The sequence below is a fragment of the Galeopterus variegatus genome, unplaced genomic scaffold (assembly GCF_000696425.1).
Source record: "Galeopterus variegatus unplaced genomic scaffold, G_variegatus-3.0.2 Scaffold1891, whole genome shotgun sequence".
NCBI lineage: Eukaryota > Metazoa > Chordata > Mammalia > Dermoptera > Cynocephalidae > Galeopterus > Galeopterus variegatus.
Window position 1 is genome coordinate 178,208 of NW_007728002.1, and position 17,303 is coordinate 195,510.

The following is a 17,303-nucleotide window of genomic DNA, read 5'->3' on the forward strand; positions in this document are numbered from 1 at the left end:
CATCCCTATATGGGATCCGAACCCGTGGCCTTGGTGTTATCAGCACCGCACTCTCCCGAGTGAGCCACAGGCCGGCCAGAGAAGGATGTGATTTAAATGTGATTTAAATAACACTGAAAGTGTGCAGGTTCTCTTGCTGTGCAGATGTTGCTGTACTGAAAGTTGGTTGGAAAAAATGGGTCTTTGCCCAGGGTTTATAAATACTTTCACTGAAGTAAAATTTTAAACAATTAAATAACAGCAAAATAAAACCTCACTAGTAAATGGAAGTTGAGATTATTTTGGATAGAAACTCCGATTCAATGGAAACACCATGGGCCTTGGAGTCAGAGAAACCATCCTTGGAATTCCAAATCTGCCACTTATTCAGTCTGCGACTCCGGACAAGTATTTGACTTTTCTGAAATTCAGTTATCTTATAAAATAGTGGGTAATAATGTGTTAAATAAAAATAAGGCATTTAACAAAGTGCCTAGCACTCAGTAGGTGCCCAATAAGTATTCATTTCTTTCCTGTTTTATTCATGACACACGCTGATGATGTAAAGAATATTTCAAGAGAAATATTTAAGATATTTAATTTTAAAATATATAAAATTTAAAATATTTTAAAAGGCTCCCATTTAGGCTCAATGGAGTCTATAAATGACTTTTACAACTTCTTATGGAGCTATATTCAGTTCAAAATAAAAAGTTGAAAAGAAAAAATTGCTAGATAAATGAGTCAGGTGTGAAAGCTTCACTTCGTTGGTTCCTCCTGGTTAAGTTACTTATTTTTTGTCCTCTAGTTTTCTCACCTGAAATGGAAAAGCCCAGTTCCTTGAGCTATTAGAGAACTTGTTTCATGGATTAACGACTGTGGTTCTCCTTGTAGGGAGAATAGTTATAGATTGAATATTGTTTCCTTAAAAGTAACTTAATCAAGAAAAAGGTGTAAGTTAAAAATTTAGTACTGGTAGATGTTTCTTGTGAAATAAATGTATTTGTAATTTTAATATGTACAAGTAATAGGGCTGGCCGGTTAGGTTGTGCTGCTGCTAACACCATGTTCCAGTTGAGGTAAGGTCCCCTTAATGGCCAGCCACCAAAAAAAGAAAAAAAAAATGTACAAGTAATAAAAACCAAGTCCTGATTCATACAGTTCTCCACCTTCATTATGCTCAATGTACATTAGAAAAAAACAATGAACCCGTATAGCCACACAGGCCTGTGTTCAAAATTTCACTGGCTTCACACCACCTTAGAGACTAGTAATACTCAGGGTCGAGATTTCTGACCCTCACTTAATCCTCACAGAGATTTTTGTGAAGCAAAACTTGAGGGAAAGCAATGAGAAAATAAATTGTCTCATGACAAATGACCCCAAATTTAATGGCTTAAAATAACACCCATTTACTATTTTTCATGACTCTGAGGGTTGGCTGGGTGGTCTGAGGAATTCCTTACAGGTAGAATTTCTTAGAGCAGCCTTACAATGGGGAGAAGGTGGAAGCCACAGAAGCATTTGAGGCTTCGGCTCAGGGACTTAAGCCATGTCATTTTTGCCACAGTTTTTTGGCCACGAATCCAATTCAGACTCATGGGTGTGGAAGAGAGAGTGCCTTTGCATGGGAGGGTTGTTGCAAGGCCACATTGTAAAGAGGTGTGCCTACTGGGATGGGAGGCGTTTGTGTTCATTCAGCAATCTGCAGTATCAACTTTGTTTAAGGAAGCTGAAGAAGATGTATATCTATCAGCTTGCCTAGCACTTTCTTAGAGGCACTCTCCTAATTTTAACATCCCTCCCTTCTTTCCTTTAAGAATCACTCAAAGTTCATTGTGAAGGTGCAGAAAAGCCCTAAAGGAGCTCAGGCTTGGTGTCAATGTTTATAGATGTTTGTAACTGACACTTTTAAAGGGCACCCTCAGCTGCCTGAAGCTACCAATGTAGGCTGGTGTAACAACCTTTTGTGACAAGATGCCCAGTTAAATTTGAATTTTAGACAAGCAACAATATTTTTTTTTTTTTAGTATAAGTGTGTCTTTCCTGTTAACAGTACAATTTGGCATGTATTCTACTAGAACTTTCCTGTGAATATTACAACCTACACATATAAATTTTTAAAAATGGAATATTTACTTTTACTACTTGCTATTTTTCCCTTTCCCTGTCTGTACATTTAGACCTAAAACTTTTTTTTAAAGCAGCATATAGATTTAAAACATTTTTTAAAGCATTTATTAAATAACACCATAGATTATTTACTTAAACATCTACTGATGGCTGTTTAGAATATTAACAATTTATCATTGTTACAAAGAGAGCTACAACATATATTCTTTTTTTTTCTTTTTGTCTTTTTTACTGACCGGCAACGGGATCGCAACCCTCGGTGTTGCGCCCACACCACGCTCAGCCAGTGAGCGGGAACCGGTCTCCACATGGGATCCGAACCCATGGTGGGAGCGCCGCCGCGCTCCCAAGCGGTGCACCCTCCAGTGCGCCACCGGGCCGGCCCAACAACATATATTCTTACACAAATATCTAAAAGGTAAAAAGTTTATAGGATCTGAAGAGAAAGCAGAGTATATATTCTTACACACATTTCTGTGTTTCTGAAGTCCTAGGACTGGAGTTGTGATGAAAAAAGACATGCCTTGAATCCAGATTGCTAAAATGCCTTTAAAAAGGGTATCATTTTAAACTCCCACAAAAAGTATTTGAGGGTTACTATTTCTCCATCTTGCCAACCATGAATATTTTAATCTTTGCTTATATAACAGGAGAAATTATCTGTTTTCACAGCAAACAGACAAACAAATTTGGAACATACTCTTGCAGAAGCCAGGAATAAGAGAAAAAATTATTCAGCAAGCAAAAGAAAATACATTGCTTCCTTTCAGAAGAAAATTTGATTTGCGGGAGTTTAGGAGAATGAATGGATGGTATTCAAACATAACACTTTGGGTTTGAATAGGAAGGTCTGAAAACAGAAATGGTTACACAGGAATGGAATGGAAGAACTGAATTTCATCACCATTATAGGCAATGCACCTTCACCCGACTTCTCAAATTAGTAACCCACACCTTTACACTCTCCCCACTCATGGAACGCCATGTGGGCTTATCACTGTTTCCATGACCCCTTTCAGAACACCACTGCATTTATTCATTTCCTTTATGCTTCTGAAGGGAAACTAGTGGTGATCAAAAGTGAAGACCACGAGCAAAAGATGATAATATACCATGATGGGCTGGGCAAGAGGTTTCCCAGGTGCTTTTTTATCTTGGTACAAAGAAATAGAGCTATTTGTCATTTTTTCCCCTGGCTATCCAGAGAGGCTGGGAAGTATTACTGTGCAAAACCCCCAACAACACTTACCCCCATGCAAAAGCAAAAACCAAAAGCGAATCCAAGCCCAAAACAACTTTCTTCTGGAGTAGCGTGTATATTAGAAACTACCGGGCCGGCCCATGGCTCACTTGGGAGAGTGTGGTGCTGATAACACCAAGGCCCCGGGTTCGGATCCCATACAGGGATGGTCGGTTAGCTCACTGGCTGAGCATGGTGCTGACAACATCAAGTCGAGGGTTAAGATCCCCTTACCGGTCATCTTTTAAAAAAAAAAAAAAAAAAGGAAACTACCCATTAGTGGCTGTATTTGTCCATTTCTGCTGCTTGTAACACAATACCTGGAAGTGGGTGATTTGTAAGAAAATGAAATTTATTTCTTACAGTTTCAGAGGCTGGGGAGTCTAAAGTCCAGGGAACACATCTGATGAGAGTCTTCTTTGATGGCAGCTTTACAGCAACACAGTGGTCTCACATGGCAGAAAATGGTGGAGCAGAGAAAGACCTTCACTCTCCTTTTAAAGCCCTCAGAACCACGCCTATGAACCAGGGCATGGTTCTTAATCTAATCACCTCTTCAAGGCCCCACCTTTCACTTATCATAATAGGATTTCCCACCCTCAACAGTTACAGTGGGGATTAAGCTTCAATGACTTTGGGGGGCCATTCAATCCACTGTAGTGACCTTCAATTATTGGGACTGATTCAGATCTTCACACATTAAAAAAATAAAATTGTCACACCTATTTTTCTCAGCTGAAAAATCAGCTGTTCACCCCATTTCGAAATCATTAGGTTGGTCTTGTAAGATAGAGCAGGATCTTTTTTTTCTCTTTTTCTCTGCCACAACAGTATCTTAAAACCATGTTAGACTAGGACTCAAGCATTTACAATGTCCAGATGGCCCACTAGAAGGCTTGAAAATCTAGAAAACCAGGGTAAAATTGGAAGGTCAGAAAAAAGAGAAGAAAAAACAGGAGAAGGAAGTGATGGGGGGGCGGGTGGCAATGAATGGGAAAATAAAATACTGTTTGTGTTGATGAGAGTTACCAATGGTTCCCCAGGTACATTTTCATGTTTAATTGTTCATCCTCCTACAAACTCAAGCTCCTTGAAGACTGGACAATGTCTTATTCATCATTGTTTTCCTGGTGCCCAGCATGATCTCTGACAAACAGTCTGTGCTCAGGAAATACTTGTTGGCCTGAATCAGACCATACTTGACTACAAATGAACATTCTAAAATTTAAATTTCATAGCTAGCCCTGGGCATAGGTATAGTTGTGGCCAGAAGACTTTTATAGGCAATGTTCAATTGATTCAGGGGCTTGTGAAAGATACAGACTCCTGGGCCCCATCCCAGAAATCCTGATACAAGAAATCTGGGTGGGGTGGGTGGAGTCTGGGAATCAACAAATGCCTCAGGGGTTTCTGGTACAGCTTGGGAACTAAAGACAGCTTGTAAATTAGCAGATCAGCCTTAAGCATCTGGAATTACCCTGGTATTTTAGGTTCTAAGTGCCTTGAATCTTGATCTGAAAAGAATATACAAACATCCCAACATGTAAATTGACCAAAGAAATAAACTAGAAGATCATAGTCATAGTGCACCATGTCTAGTCTTCTTCGTGGGTCTGCAGATTTCTGAGCAATCTCAGTCCGGAGCACTGAGAGACCTAGCAGGGAAGATGTATGTTGGACACAAATACTTACTTGCCTTAGAAGAGCTTCTGCACCTGTTCACTGTTTATAGATTATTAACTCTCTGAAGGACGTGTCAGGAGAGGAAAGATTAAATGTGTTAATAGAAAAACAATAAAATATGCATAAACATATGAGAGTTTCCAATTTTCTAATAAACAAAAAAATGCTCATGAAAACCACTTTGAGAAATTTGAAAAAAACAAAACCAAACCCTGTTAACCGTGTCTGCAAATGTGAGCTCATGGGGCAAAAATTCAAAATAGACTAAACGGGTAGGTGCCCCTAATTTTAATCAGTTGTCAGAGATGAGTGCCCAGCATTGTTAATTACAACACCTGTAATAACCTGAGCATCAGCTTGCCCATGTGCTTTGTGTCACTTCTGCCAACATACTGGGATCCACCCCAAATCAATGACCACAGCCTTAATCAAGATTACCCAGCCAGAGAAACCCACCGAAAATAACAGAAATAACAAAAGCATTTGAATGGCACTTTACACATAAAACACATTATATTGTGAAAGAGGCAGACTCCTGGACCCCATCCCAGAAATCCTTTGTTGAGTACAACATCGTGAGAGAGGTAGGGTTTTTTTTTTTCACTATTATTTCCACGGCATGGATCAGTAAACCGAGACCTTCAATTATTGGGACTGATTCAGATCTTTACACATTAAAAAAATAAAATTGTCACACCTATTTTTCTCAGCTGAAAAATCAGCTGTTCACCCCATTTCGAAATCATTAGGTTGGTCTTGTAAGATAGAGCAGGATCTTTTTTTTCTCTTTTTCTCTGCCACAACAGTATCTTAAAACCATGTTAGACTAGGACTCAAGCGATGCGGGTGCTGGTCAAGGTAAGCGCCGCCCGCCGGCAGGGAGCTCACGGGGTCACCGAGAGGAGTGCAGGTCCGGGCCGTGCCTCGACCTCCCGCGAGGCGGCCAGACCTCAGACTGGCCACCACTTACCTACTGTGGTTGGACCTGCACGCACTGTGCATGAGCAATAAGCGCCATGGGTCGAGCACGCTGCATTTCAGGCATAGCCCGGAATGCTCCACCAACCTCAGCTCGTCTCAGCCGCGTCGGGTTGATAAGAGCAGGTTCCCTGGAGCCCCGTAGGCTGCATTAGCATCTCAGCTCCTCCGCTAGCAAGTTACTTAACCTCTGTGCTTTGGCTTCCTCATCTGGAAAATGGGCTACTGCTATTTCTAATGTGAAGATTAAATGAGATGCTACATGCCATATGCACTTAGAATAATGCCTAACGTGTGTAGCAGGTTGTGAGAGTGCAATTCTTAACTACTTCGGACTGGCATTAATCCCACGTAAGGCCTAAGTAACTCCTCCCACCGGTTGACGGGTGAGGAAAATGAAGCTGAGGGAGAAAAGTAGAGTTGAGATTTGAACCCAGGTCCCTGCTTTAAAACGCTGAGGACGTGGATGTTCCAGCCATACACGTGGGTGTGATCATTTGTTCTGGGAAGAGGGTGGATCACCCTTCACTGCCAAAGTGGGAAACAGGTTCTTCAGTTTCTTTTCTTCTGTATACAAATTTCGATGTTTCATTTTGTCATTTCCTTTGGATTCTTCCACGACTGATAAAGCATTATGTATTTTAACTAGACTGGCATCTGGGCTTGACTGTAAGAGTCCGCGTTTCCCACCAGGGGTTGTAACCATCTGGATTGGACTCAGCATGAGCTTCCTTTTGGGGGGCCCAAATCGGGGACTAGTACCCTTTGGTAAAGTTGTCTGGGTAGACAAGGGCATGAATAGCATTTGAGTTAATTGTACCCCAGAGAACCACGTAATATATTGGCAATTTGCCACAAATTTTGGTCTTATCTTTTCCATTTACAATTCTCTATCATAGCTAAAAGTTTTTGGCAGAACACCTATGCCAAAACTATCAAGCATTTGGTAAATACTGCAACCTGATATATGTCATCTCTCTCTCTTTTCAGGAGAAGTAATCATATTCATCTCTTTAGCTAGTTGCTATTTATTGTTGTCTCTAAGTAATGGTTATAATTGCTTCTTCTTGATTTTTCAGGTTTAATCATCATGCATTAACTTCCCAGCACAGAATGTGTGGATTTAACTAACTTTTGCTTTCTTGCCAGTACCACTCACACACCATTTCTTCCATTTATTTTCTTCCATTTATTTTCTTCCATTTATTTTCTTCCATTTATTTTCTTCCATTTATTTTCTTCCATTTATTTTCTTCCATTTATTTTCTTCCATTTATTTTCTTCCATTTATTTTCTTCCATTTATTTTCTTCCATTTATTTTCTTCCATTTATTTTCTTCCATTTATTTTCTTCCATTTATTTTCTGAATATAGTTATTTCATGATTTTTGGTTAGGTCAATGTTTACTTAGGTCACCATTATTATGCCTCTCTGTATGCTATTAAGAGCTGAGTTATGTAGTATGCTAATGATTACTTTTCCTTTCTTACTTTATTTTTCCCCAGAGTTGTCTTTCTGTGTGTGTTTGCAAAATTTTCTATGGAGTTTTCCCCAATTTAACCACAAGTTCTTTGCCAATTGTCTAAATCTTCTCTTGAGGTTTTCCAATGCAACAGCTATTTTAATCAGTTTTATTTCTAATACAGCTTTCTAACATGCTTTGCCAGTCCATACTGGTTGCCTTCGATGTTTGATGCACAGCTGTTACTTTGGGGTCTCTCTTTACCATCATCATGGGGATTCCCTTTGCCTCTGTTATGCTGGATCCTGTTTCCTATATCCCCTGCCTTAGTCTTTCATGATTTTTTCCATCATTTTGGTGAAGCACATTCTTCAGCAGCTTTCTGAGAAAAAGTATATGTAGGGTAAATTAAATTTATGTATTCTTATAGAAAATTATCCTTACAGATGTCTTTCTCCTTAAAAATTTTTCACTAACAGTGCAAAAGTAGTTTTATGTTGTGAATAATTCAAATGTAACAAATAGAAATTCAAACAGAAAGTTCCTTTTCTATCTCTTACCCACTCCCCCGCCCATCCAGAGGTAACCAAACCATTGGAGTCGGAGCATATTATTTAGGTGTATTTTTATATACATGTATTTATTATTCTGATGAGTGCATTTGTTTTTACATAAATAGAACCATGTTGTATATATTGATCTGTAAGCTGATTCACCTAACAGTAGTTACTGGAGATTTTTCCATGTCAGTACACATCGATGCTTTCTTGAACAGTATATTCAGATGAGCTGAAGTAATCAACATCATACATAGGGCACTTTCTCCTTATGACCAGTCATTGTTCTAGATTCATTCAGACAACAAATACTTACTGATTACCAACTATGTGCTGAGTGCCCTTCCACACCTGGGGACATACAGTGAACAAAACTTTTATTTTTGAGGTAGAGAGGGATGGTTAGACGTTTCTTGATGGAATTGAGCTTAGCCTCAGCTTTGTTAACTTGTTTTTCCTTTCCTAGAGTAGAAACATCATACAGTCAAGTCTCTCTCTTTCTTGGTATAAACTCGTAACCATTAAAAATTGAGCTCCGTACCTTCTGTGCCACAAGACCAACAGAACCATACTGTAGATTTTCTGAATGGATAAACAAAATGTGGCATATACATACATACAATGAAATATTATTCAGCCTCAAAAAGGAAGAAAATTCTGACACATGCAGCCACATGGTTGGACTTTTGAGGACATTATGCTAAGTGAAATAAGCTAATCACAAAAAGACAAATGATTCCACTTATGAGGTATCTAAAGAAATCAAATTCATAGAAACAATAGTAGAATGATGGTTTCCAGGGCTAGGGAAAGGGAAAAGGGGAGTTGTTTAATGAATATAGAATTTCAGTTTTAGGGGCCGGCCCGTGGCTCACTCGGTAGAGTGTGGTGCTGATAACACCAAGGCCGCGGGTTCGGATCCTATATAGGGATGGCCGGTTCGCTCACTGGCAGAGCGTGGTGCTGACAACACCAAGCCAAGGGTTGATAACCTAAATTCTCTCCTTACCTGACCTATTGTGGACTAGGAGCTTCTTATAAATGGTCTTTTTTGATTTGAGCAGACCCCCTGGCCCAGGGAAGGAAACATCCCAGTTTGTCAGAAACTTGTGCTTTCCGTGGCAGATATGTTAGGTGACCTTGGAGAAAACACACTGCCTCTTGGGATTTTCCTCTGTACTGCATACAAATTTAACATTGTCTTCATCCTCCCTAGTAGAGTTAGATCTTCTACTCTCATCCTCAAGGAAGGTTAGATCTAGGCAAAACCTTCTGCTTGTGGTCAAAAGATCATAGAGTCTGAAAATCACATGCGTGTTTCCTTTCTCACTTCTTTCTTTCAGTTGGGGCTGAAAAAGAATCAGGGTATGGGGTTGAGAAACTGTCTGGAAATATTAGCAGGGAGGTGAAAAGAAAAGAACCAAGAGTCATAAAATGTAGTTTTACTGCTGGCTGTATGCCCTTCTGGCCTCATGAACGTTGCTCAGTTTATCTGTAAAGCAAATAGCCATCATTTATTGACCACCCTTTTCTAAGAGCAGTGACTCTGCTTTGAGTCCAAATCTTTTGCGAATCTGATGAAAGCTGTAGATGAGGGATGCCAGAACTGAAGTGGAGTCCCTGCCTGGTGGAGACCAGGGTGGAGTGGCCAGCGTATGCCCTGTGTCGCTGCAGGCCCCAGCCCTAGTCTGGTGCTGCCAGCTTCTGTTTCTTCCTTCCTTTTTTTACTTGTTAAAGAAAATGTGGATATACAGATTCTTTCTTGAATATGAAGTTTCTTGGTTTTTACATTTTGCTGATTGGTTCAAAAGATTAAAAAAAAAATGTGGGTGGAGCAAAACACCTCCGTGGCCTGCTTTCTGCCTGTGGGCTGTTTATTTTTATTTGTATTTTTTGTTTTCTGCGGGGGCTCTTTCTTTTCTTCCTTTCTACTGTACCCTCCTCTTTTAGAAAATTTAAATAGCTTTTTTGAGATACAATTCACATATCGTATAATTCACCCATTTAAAGTGTATACTTCAGTGGCTTTTAGTATATTCACAGAATTGTGCATCCATCACCACAGTCAATTTTGGGAAATTTGTTATCCCCAAAGAAATCCCACTACCCTGTCACCCTTTAGTTCCTCCATCCCCACCACCCTGACAACTGCTAATCTACTTTCTGTCTCTGCAGATTTGCCTGTTCTGGGCTGGCCACTTAGCTCAATTGGTTAGAGTGCAGCCTTGTAACAGGTTTGCCTATTCTGGGCATTTTATATCAATGGGTGCATACACTATATGGTCCTTTGTGACTGACTTCCTTTACTCAGCACAGTGTTTTCAAGGTTCATCCACGTCATAGCAGGTATGAATACTTCATTTTTTTGTATTGCTGAATAATAATCCATTGCATGGATATATCACATCTTATTTGTCCATTAAACAGTTGATGGGTATTTGGGTTGTTTCTACTTTTTGCCTATTATGAATAATGCTGTTATGAACATTTGTGTACATGTTTTTGTGTGGACATGTTTTCATTTCTCTTCAGTAGATACTTAGGAATGGAATTGCTGGGTCATATGGTAACTCTGTGTTTAGTCTTTTGAGGAATTGCCAGATTTTTTCCCCCAAAGTAGCCGTACCATTTTACATTCCTACCAGCTGCGATAGTTCCACTTTCTTCCCATCCTTTGTAGGGTCTGACTCTTTTCTTTGCGGCTGGCTGGTATGGAGATCTGAACCCGTGACCTTGGTGTTATCAACACCATGCTCTGTCGAGTGAGCTAACTGGCCAGCCCCACTGTCTGACTTTTGGATTATAGCCATCCTAATGGGTGTGAAGAGTTCCCTTGTGGTTTGGATTTGCTTTTTCCTAATGATTAATGATGTTGAGCATCTTTTCATGTGCATATTATCTATTTGCGTGTCTTCTTTGGAGAACTGTCTATTCAGATCCTTTGTGTGGCATTTATTTTTGATTTAGCTCTTGAGATTTTCTCCTGAAAAATGTACCTATTCACATCCACACAAAAGTTAGTATACAATTTCTAAGGGCTCATGACCCTCCTGGTATCTCTACGGGTCAGAGGATTTTCACAGAAGGCATGCTATGTAGCAGAGGTTTTTCTGGGCTTTTTTTTTGTTTGTTTAGCAGCTGGACTATTTAGGAGTCAAACCTTGGTGTTATCAGCACCACACTAACCAACTGAGCTAATCAGCTGGCTCTTTCTGGGCATTTTATATGCTTTATCCCACTTATTATCATGTACCAGGGACCTCATGAGATTTGTGCTATGATCAGATATTCAAGAAAGTTATTTGCAAACCCTAAAGCGCTGTACTGCTTCAGGGATTGGTATTAGCATAAGTTCTTCCAGTAAGTGATAGTGAAGTGAATTTGCTAAGGGCAAGTCAGACTGCCTATATATGAATCCCCGTGTCTGTTTTATGAGTTGTGTTTCTTGCGCAAATTACTAAACCTTTTTAAGACTTGGTATGCTCATTCATAAAATGGAAATACTAACTGCACGTAGGTACTCTTGGGCAGATTAAGCAAGTTCATAAAAAAAGTAGATTTTTCACAATGGGTTTGCTGCCAGAACACAGCTGTCATGAAAACCACCACTAAATCAAAGCCAAAATGGGAAAGGAAAAGACTCACATCAACATTGTCATCATTGGACACGTAGATTTTGGTAAGTCCACCACTGCTGGCCATCTGGTCTACAAATGTGGTGGGATTGACAAATGAATCACTGAAAAATTTGAGGAGGAGGCTACCGAGATGGGAAAGGACTCCTTCAAGTATGCCTGGGTCTTGGATGAACTGAAAGCTGAGCATGAATGTGGTATCATCACTGATAATCTCTCTTGTGGAAATTTGAGACCAGCAAGTATTATGTTACTATTGTTGATGCCCCAGGACACAGATTTTATCAAAAACAGGATTATAGGCACATCTCAGGCTGACTGTGCTGTTTTGATTGTTGCTGCTGGTGCTGGTGAATTTGAAGCTGGTATCTTTAAGAAAGGGCAGACCCATGAGCATGCCCTTCTGGCTTACGTACTGGGTGTTAACCCAACTAATTGTTGGGATTAACAAACTGGAGTCCACTGAGCCACCCTTCAGCCAGAAGAAAAATAAGGAAATCAGAATTTACATTAAGAAAATTGTCTACAACCCTAACATAGTAGCATTTGTGCCAATTTCTGGTTGGAATGTTGCTAACATTCTGGAGCCAAATGCTAAGATGCCTTGGCTTAAGGTATGGAAAGTCACTTGTAAAGATGACAATGACAGTGGAAAACATAGTAGCATTTGTGCCAATTTCTGGTTGGAATGTTGCTAACATTCTGGAGCCAAGTGCTAAGATGCCTTGGCTTAAGGTATGGAAAGTCACTTGTAAAGATGACAATGACAGTGGAACCACAGTGCTTGAAGCTCTGGATTGCATCCTACCACCAACTCTTGTTGGTGTTGTGTCTGCCCCTCTGGGATGTCTACAAAATTGGCGGTATTGGTACTGTCCCTGTTGGCTGGGTGGAGACTGGCATTCTCAAACCCAGCATGGTGGTCACCTTTGCTCCATTACAACTCAAGTAAAGTCTGTTGAAATGCACCATGAAGCTTTGAGTGAAGCTCTTCCTGGGGACAATGTTGGCTTCAATGTTAAGAATGTGTGTTAAAGGTGTTTTGTCATGGCAATGTTGCTGGTGACAGCAAAAATGATCCACCAATGGAAGCAGCTGGCTGCACTGCTCAGGTGATTATCCCGAACCATCCAGGCCAAATCAGTGCTGGTTATACCCCTGTATTGGATTGTCACACAGCTGACATTGCTTGCAAATTTGCCGAGCTGAAGGAAAACATCGATTGCCATACTAGTAAGAGGCTGGAAGGTAGCCCTAATGCTTGAAATCTGATGATGCTGCTGCCATCGTCGATGTGGTCCCTGGCAAGCCCACATGTGTTGAGAGCTTCTCTGACTGTTCTTCTCTGGGTTGTTTTGCTGTTCATGATATGAGACAGACAGTTGCTGTGGGTGTCATCGCAGCAGTGGGCAAGAAGGCTGCTGGGGCTGTCAAGGTCATCAAATCTTGCCCAGAAAGCTCAGAAGGCGAAATGACTATTATCCCTAATCCCTGCCACCCCCGTCTTAATCAGTGGTGAAATAACAGGCTCAGAACTGTTTGTCTCAATTGACCACTTAAGTTTAATAGTAAAAGACTGGTTAACGATAGCATCCTAAAACCTTCAGAAAGGACAGAGAATGCTTTATGGACCTTTGTATTTTGTATGGGTGGCAGTTTTAAATTATTAGTTTTTAAAGTCAGTACATTTTAATAGAAACAACTTGACCAAAGTCTGTCACAGAATTTTGAGACCCATGGAAACAAAGTTTAATGAGGAAAAAAAAAATATATAAATAAATAAATAAATAAATATATATATATATATAAATAAAGTGCTTTGCGTTGTGCAGGTGTGGGCACAGTGAGTGCAGAATAAATTGTGACCCTGCTGTTAATATTATCTTACAGACTAAGTTGGCCTTTGAATATGAAAACATCTTTCTTTCTGGAGAAAGTAGATAAATTCCATTGACGTTTTAAAGGGCCAAGAGGTTTTTTTTTTTTTTGTCTTTTTCCGTGTCCGGCAACGGATCGCAACCCTCAGCGTCGCCCCCGCACCGGACCGGGGACCGGCAATGGGACCGCAACCCTCGTGTTGCTCCCGCGCCTCGCTCAGCCAGTGAGCGGGAACCGGTCTGTATGTGGGATCCGAACCCTTGGGCGGGAGCGCCGCTGCACTTCCCAAGCAGCGCACTTATCCAGTGCACCACCGGGCCGGCCCCCCAAGAGGTTTTTATAAATCGAATCTTGTAATTTTCTCAGGAAAGGGAATTTTCTTCTCTGATGAATTTAAGTCCACGGAGTACTTTTTTGGCCTAGATCAGTGTGATATTGTGATGAGATATATTTGGTCTTCACTCCATTTCCTGACACACAACTCCTAAAATCCTCAGAATCTCCAAAGTGGTAAGAACCTTTTCATATCCTAATGGTGGCTGGCAGCCCCTAGGTAGTTTCAGGATCAGGGCTGGTCACAGGAAAGACCAAGGAAGGACTTTCAGTCCCACCTGCCAACCTCCAGGAAGGGGAGAGGGTCTGAAGGTCAGGCTGATCAAGAGTGGCCAATGATTTAATCAGCTGTGCCTATGTGATGAAGCCTCCAGCAAAACCTAAGAACACAGGGTTGGAGAACTTCTGGTGGCTGAACACATGGAGGGTCCTGGAGGGTGGTGCTTCCAGGGTGGGGGGCATGGAAGTGCCCCTCCCCGCCCCCCATACTTTACTCTGTGCCTCTCTTCATCTGTATCCTTTGTAATATCTTTTCTATTTAACTGGCAAATGTAAGGAACTGTTCCTCTGAGTTCTGTGAGCTGCTCAAGCAAACTAGTAGAACCCAAGGAGGGGGTTGCAGGAACCCTGATTTATAGCCCGTCAGTGAGAAGCTCGAGAGGACTGGACTCGTGATTGGCAAATCCCACACATTCGGTCACCGAGGTCTGTCTGTCTTCTGTGTTGCTCGTAGTTGAGTAAGAGTAGAGGAAAGACCATGGGTTTTTTTCACTCACTCAGTCAGTTAACCATCTCTAAACTTTGTCACCGCTGTTAGTGTCTACTTTTGAGGGATTTTAAAACAAAGCAACCCCCAAACTTTGTCCTTATCATGCCTAGAGAAACTCAGACTTCCAAGCCTTCCAAGTAGGAAGTTTTGCTCTTTGACCCCAAAGTCAAGCAAGTAGATATTGTTGGATTAAACTAGAGAAGAGGGTCCGAAGTCTTAAGGTTTAAAATCTTTCTAAAATTAACTAGTGTTTTCAGGACAACCTTAAGAAAGGCAAGCTAGGAGGAAATCATCAGCTGGCATAAGACTTGCAGATTGGATTTCTATTCAGTCTGAACAGAGAGGTGAGCCCTGGGCTCGTGCTTGGCTTTCTTGGCTTCCTGCAGCCACTGCTCTTTGGAGGGAAACTGCTCTTGAGAAGCAGCTCTTATCTTGGAGAAATTTCTCTCCTTCATCTGTCGACCCCATTCTTCAGCTGGATATTTGTTAAACCCAAGTGCCAGAAATTGCATCTTGCGGGCTGGCACTTGGGTTTAACAAATATCCAGCTGAAGAATGGGGTCGACAGATGAAGGAGAGGAGCTGTTTACCCTGAGAGAGCCCTTTCAGGTCCTGTGCTGTGGGGTTCTTCCTGATGTCAGGTCTCTCCTTCTGGTGTGACTGAAGAGAAGAGGTGGTGTAAGGTCCAGGGGGTGGTGAGCTTCTGAGAGATACTGGAATTCCTGTGTTTTATCAGTTTGGTTCTCTGAGCTACAGACAATGATGGTGTTTTTTAAAATTTCGTCCTCCCTGCCTCCCTCCTTCTTCTCTCCCTCCCTGTCTTTCTTTCTTTCGCCTGGGTTTGCAACTGGAGGTGACTAAAGTAAAATGTTCTCTTTATAATACAATCACAAAATTGTATGGCCATCTGAGTGGCACATTCTTTAAACAAAAAGACAAGCTGCTTTTCTTTTGTTTGATCCCGCTTTTATAACTGCCTTTTTGGGTCATATCACGGTCTCTTCCTCATGGACAGAATACAGAAGAATAATTTATAATATCTCATAATATCAGAAGAAATTAAATACAGAAGAAACATCTTAATAGTCAAAACCCAGTGAAAATGGAAAGCTGTTCCGTGGTATGGCTCCTCAGTGACTCAGAGCAAGGCGTTGTGTTGTAGCTACGCTCCCCTTTCCTTCCTGAATTGCGTTGAAAGCAGTCTCTAAACAACGTTGGAACTTGAATATCAGGTGTAACAGCAAGAAACAGATGTAGGAAGCTTTAGAATAGCAAATGACATTCCATATCTGCCAACCTCTGTTACAGGATTCTTGGTATCCCACTGTCAACTTCCTGGACCACCCTCATTCTATTAAAACATCTTTTTCCTCCTAGAATTCTAGGGAAATAAGTTATTCTGGATGTGATCTTTTTTTTTTTTTCCTGAATAAAAAACTGGTTTGAAATCTACCCTAAGGGCCGGCCCGTGGCTCACTCGGGAGAGTGCGGTGCTGATAACAACAAGGTCACGGGTTCGGATCCCATATAGGGATGGCCGGTTAGCTGACTTGGGAGAGCGTCGTGCTGACAACACCAAGTCAAGGGTTAAGATCCCCTTACTGGTCATCTTTAAAAAAAAAAAAAAAAGAAACCTAGCTTAATTCTTTAATTTACGTAATGGTAAAAATCTTAAAGATTTTAAAGACCTTTTAAATTAACATCTCAAAGATTTTTCTGTTAAATTAAGTTAAAAGTTTTAAAGATTAAGATAAAAGTCTTAAGATAAATATTTAGGGTGGGAGCATCCTTTACTGATAATTGGTGGAAATCTCTTGGAAAAGAATCTCCCAAAATTGCAACCTGTGGAAACAAGTCTGTGATACCCTCAGAGAAAATCCTCGATCAGACATATTTAGAGAACAATGTGTGGTTTATGTCTCCTGGAGAGTGGTAATGCTTGTATTTAGAGTGTAGTGGGTCTACATAGGTCCTGACAGCACAGTGCACCGAAAGCTCAGACAGCACATGCAAGGAGATCCTGATTCAGACTCGAGAGTTTCTAGAAAGTTTTTCCAGAAGACATGATGTCTAAGTTGGAGGAAAAAGGAGGGGATGGAGAGTATCCTAGGCAGAGAGAACAGTGTAGAGACAACGTCAGAAGGCGAATTCAGAGAATGAAAAGTTGTTCAGTATATGTAGAATGTAAAGATTGAAGTAGGGAGAGGCTAGAGATAAGGGCAGAAAGGCGGCACCCAAGACGTGGCAGGCAGTGGACTCTGAACCTGTGAAGGATCTTTAGACTTTATCTTGAAGACATTGGGGAACAATTGGAAGGTTCTAGGTGAGAATGATTGTTCACTTATTCACTTTAAGAAGATTCTAGGCTTTATTGCAGAAGATGAATGGAAGAAGAGAAAACTGAAGGCATAAAGCCTTGGGAGGCAGTCTCGGCGTGAGTTTATGGTGTCTTTACCTAGAGTAGTGGCAATTTATAGATGTAAAGAGGTGGGTGGCTGCAAGAGGTAGTTAAGAGATGGACTCCATAGGCCTGGGTGGTTGACTGAATGAGAAGTGAGGATGGGGAGGAATGAAGAATGATGCCCAGGTTTCTAACTTTGACACCTGGGTATACTGGGGAGACCCTAGGGAATAGAAAGGGTAGGGTGGGTGGGT

The 17,303-nt window shown here is 41.0% G+C and overlaps 1 pseudogene; it reads left to right on the forward strand.

The window, feature by feature from the left end:
* The first annotated feature begins 11,657 nt into the window (after positions 1 to 11,657).
* LOC103595936 lies at positions 11,658 to 13,143 on the forward strand (annotated as a pseudogene).
* The last annotated feature ends 4,160 nt before the right edge of the window (positions 13,144 to 17,303 follow it).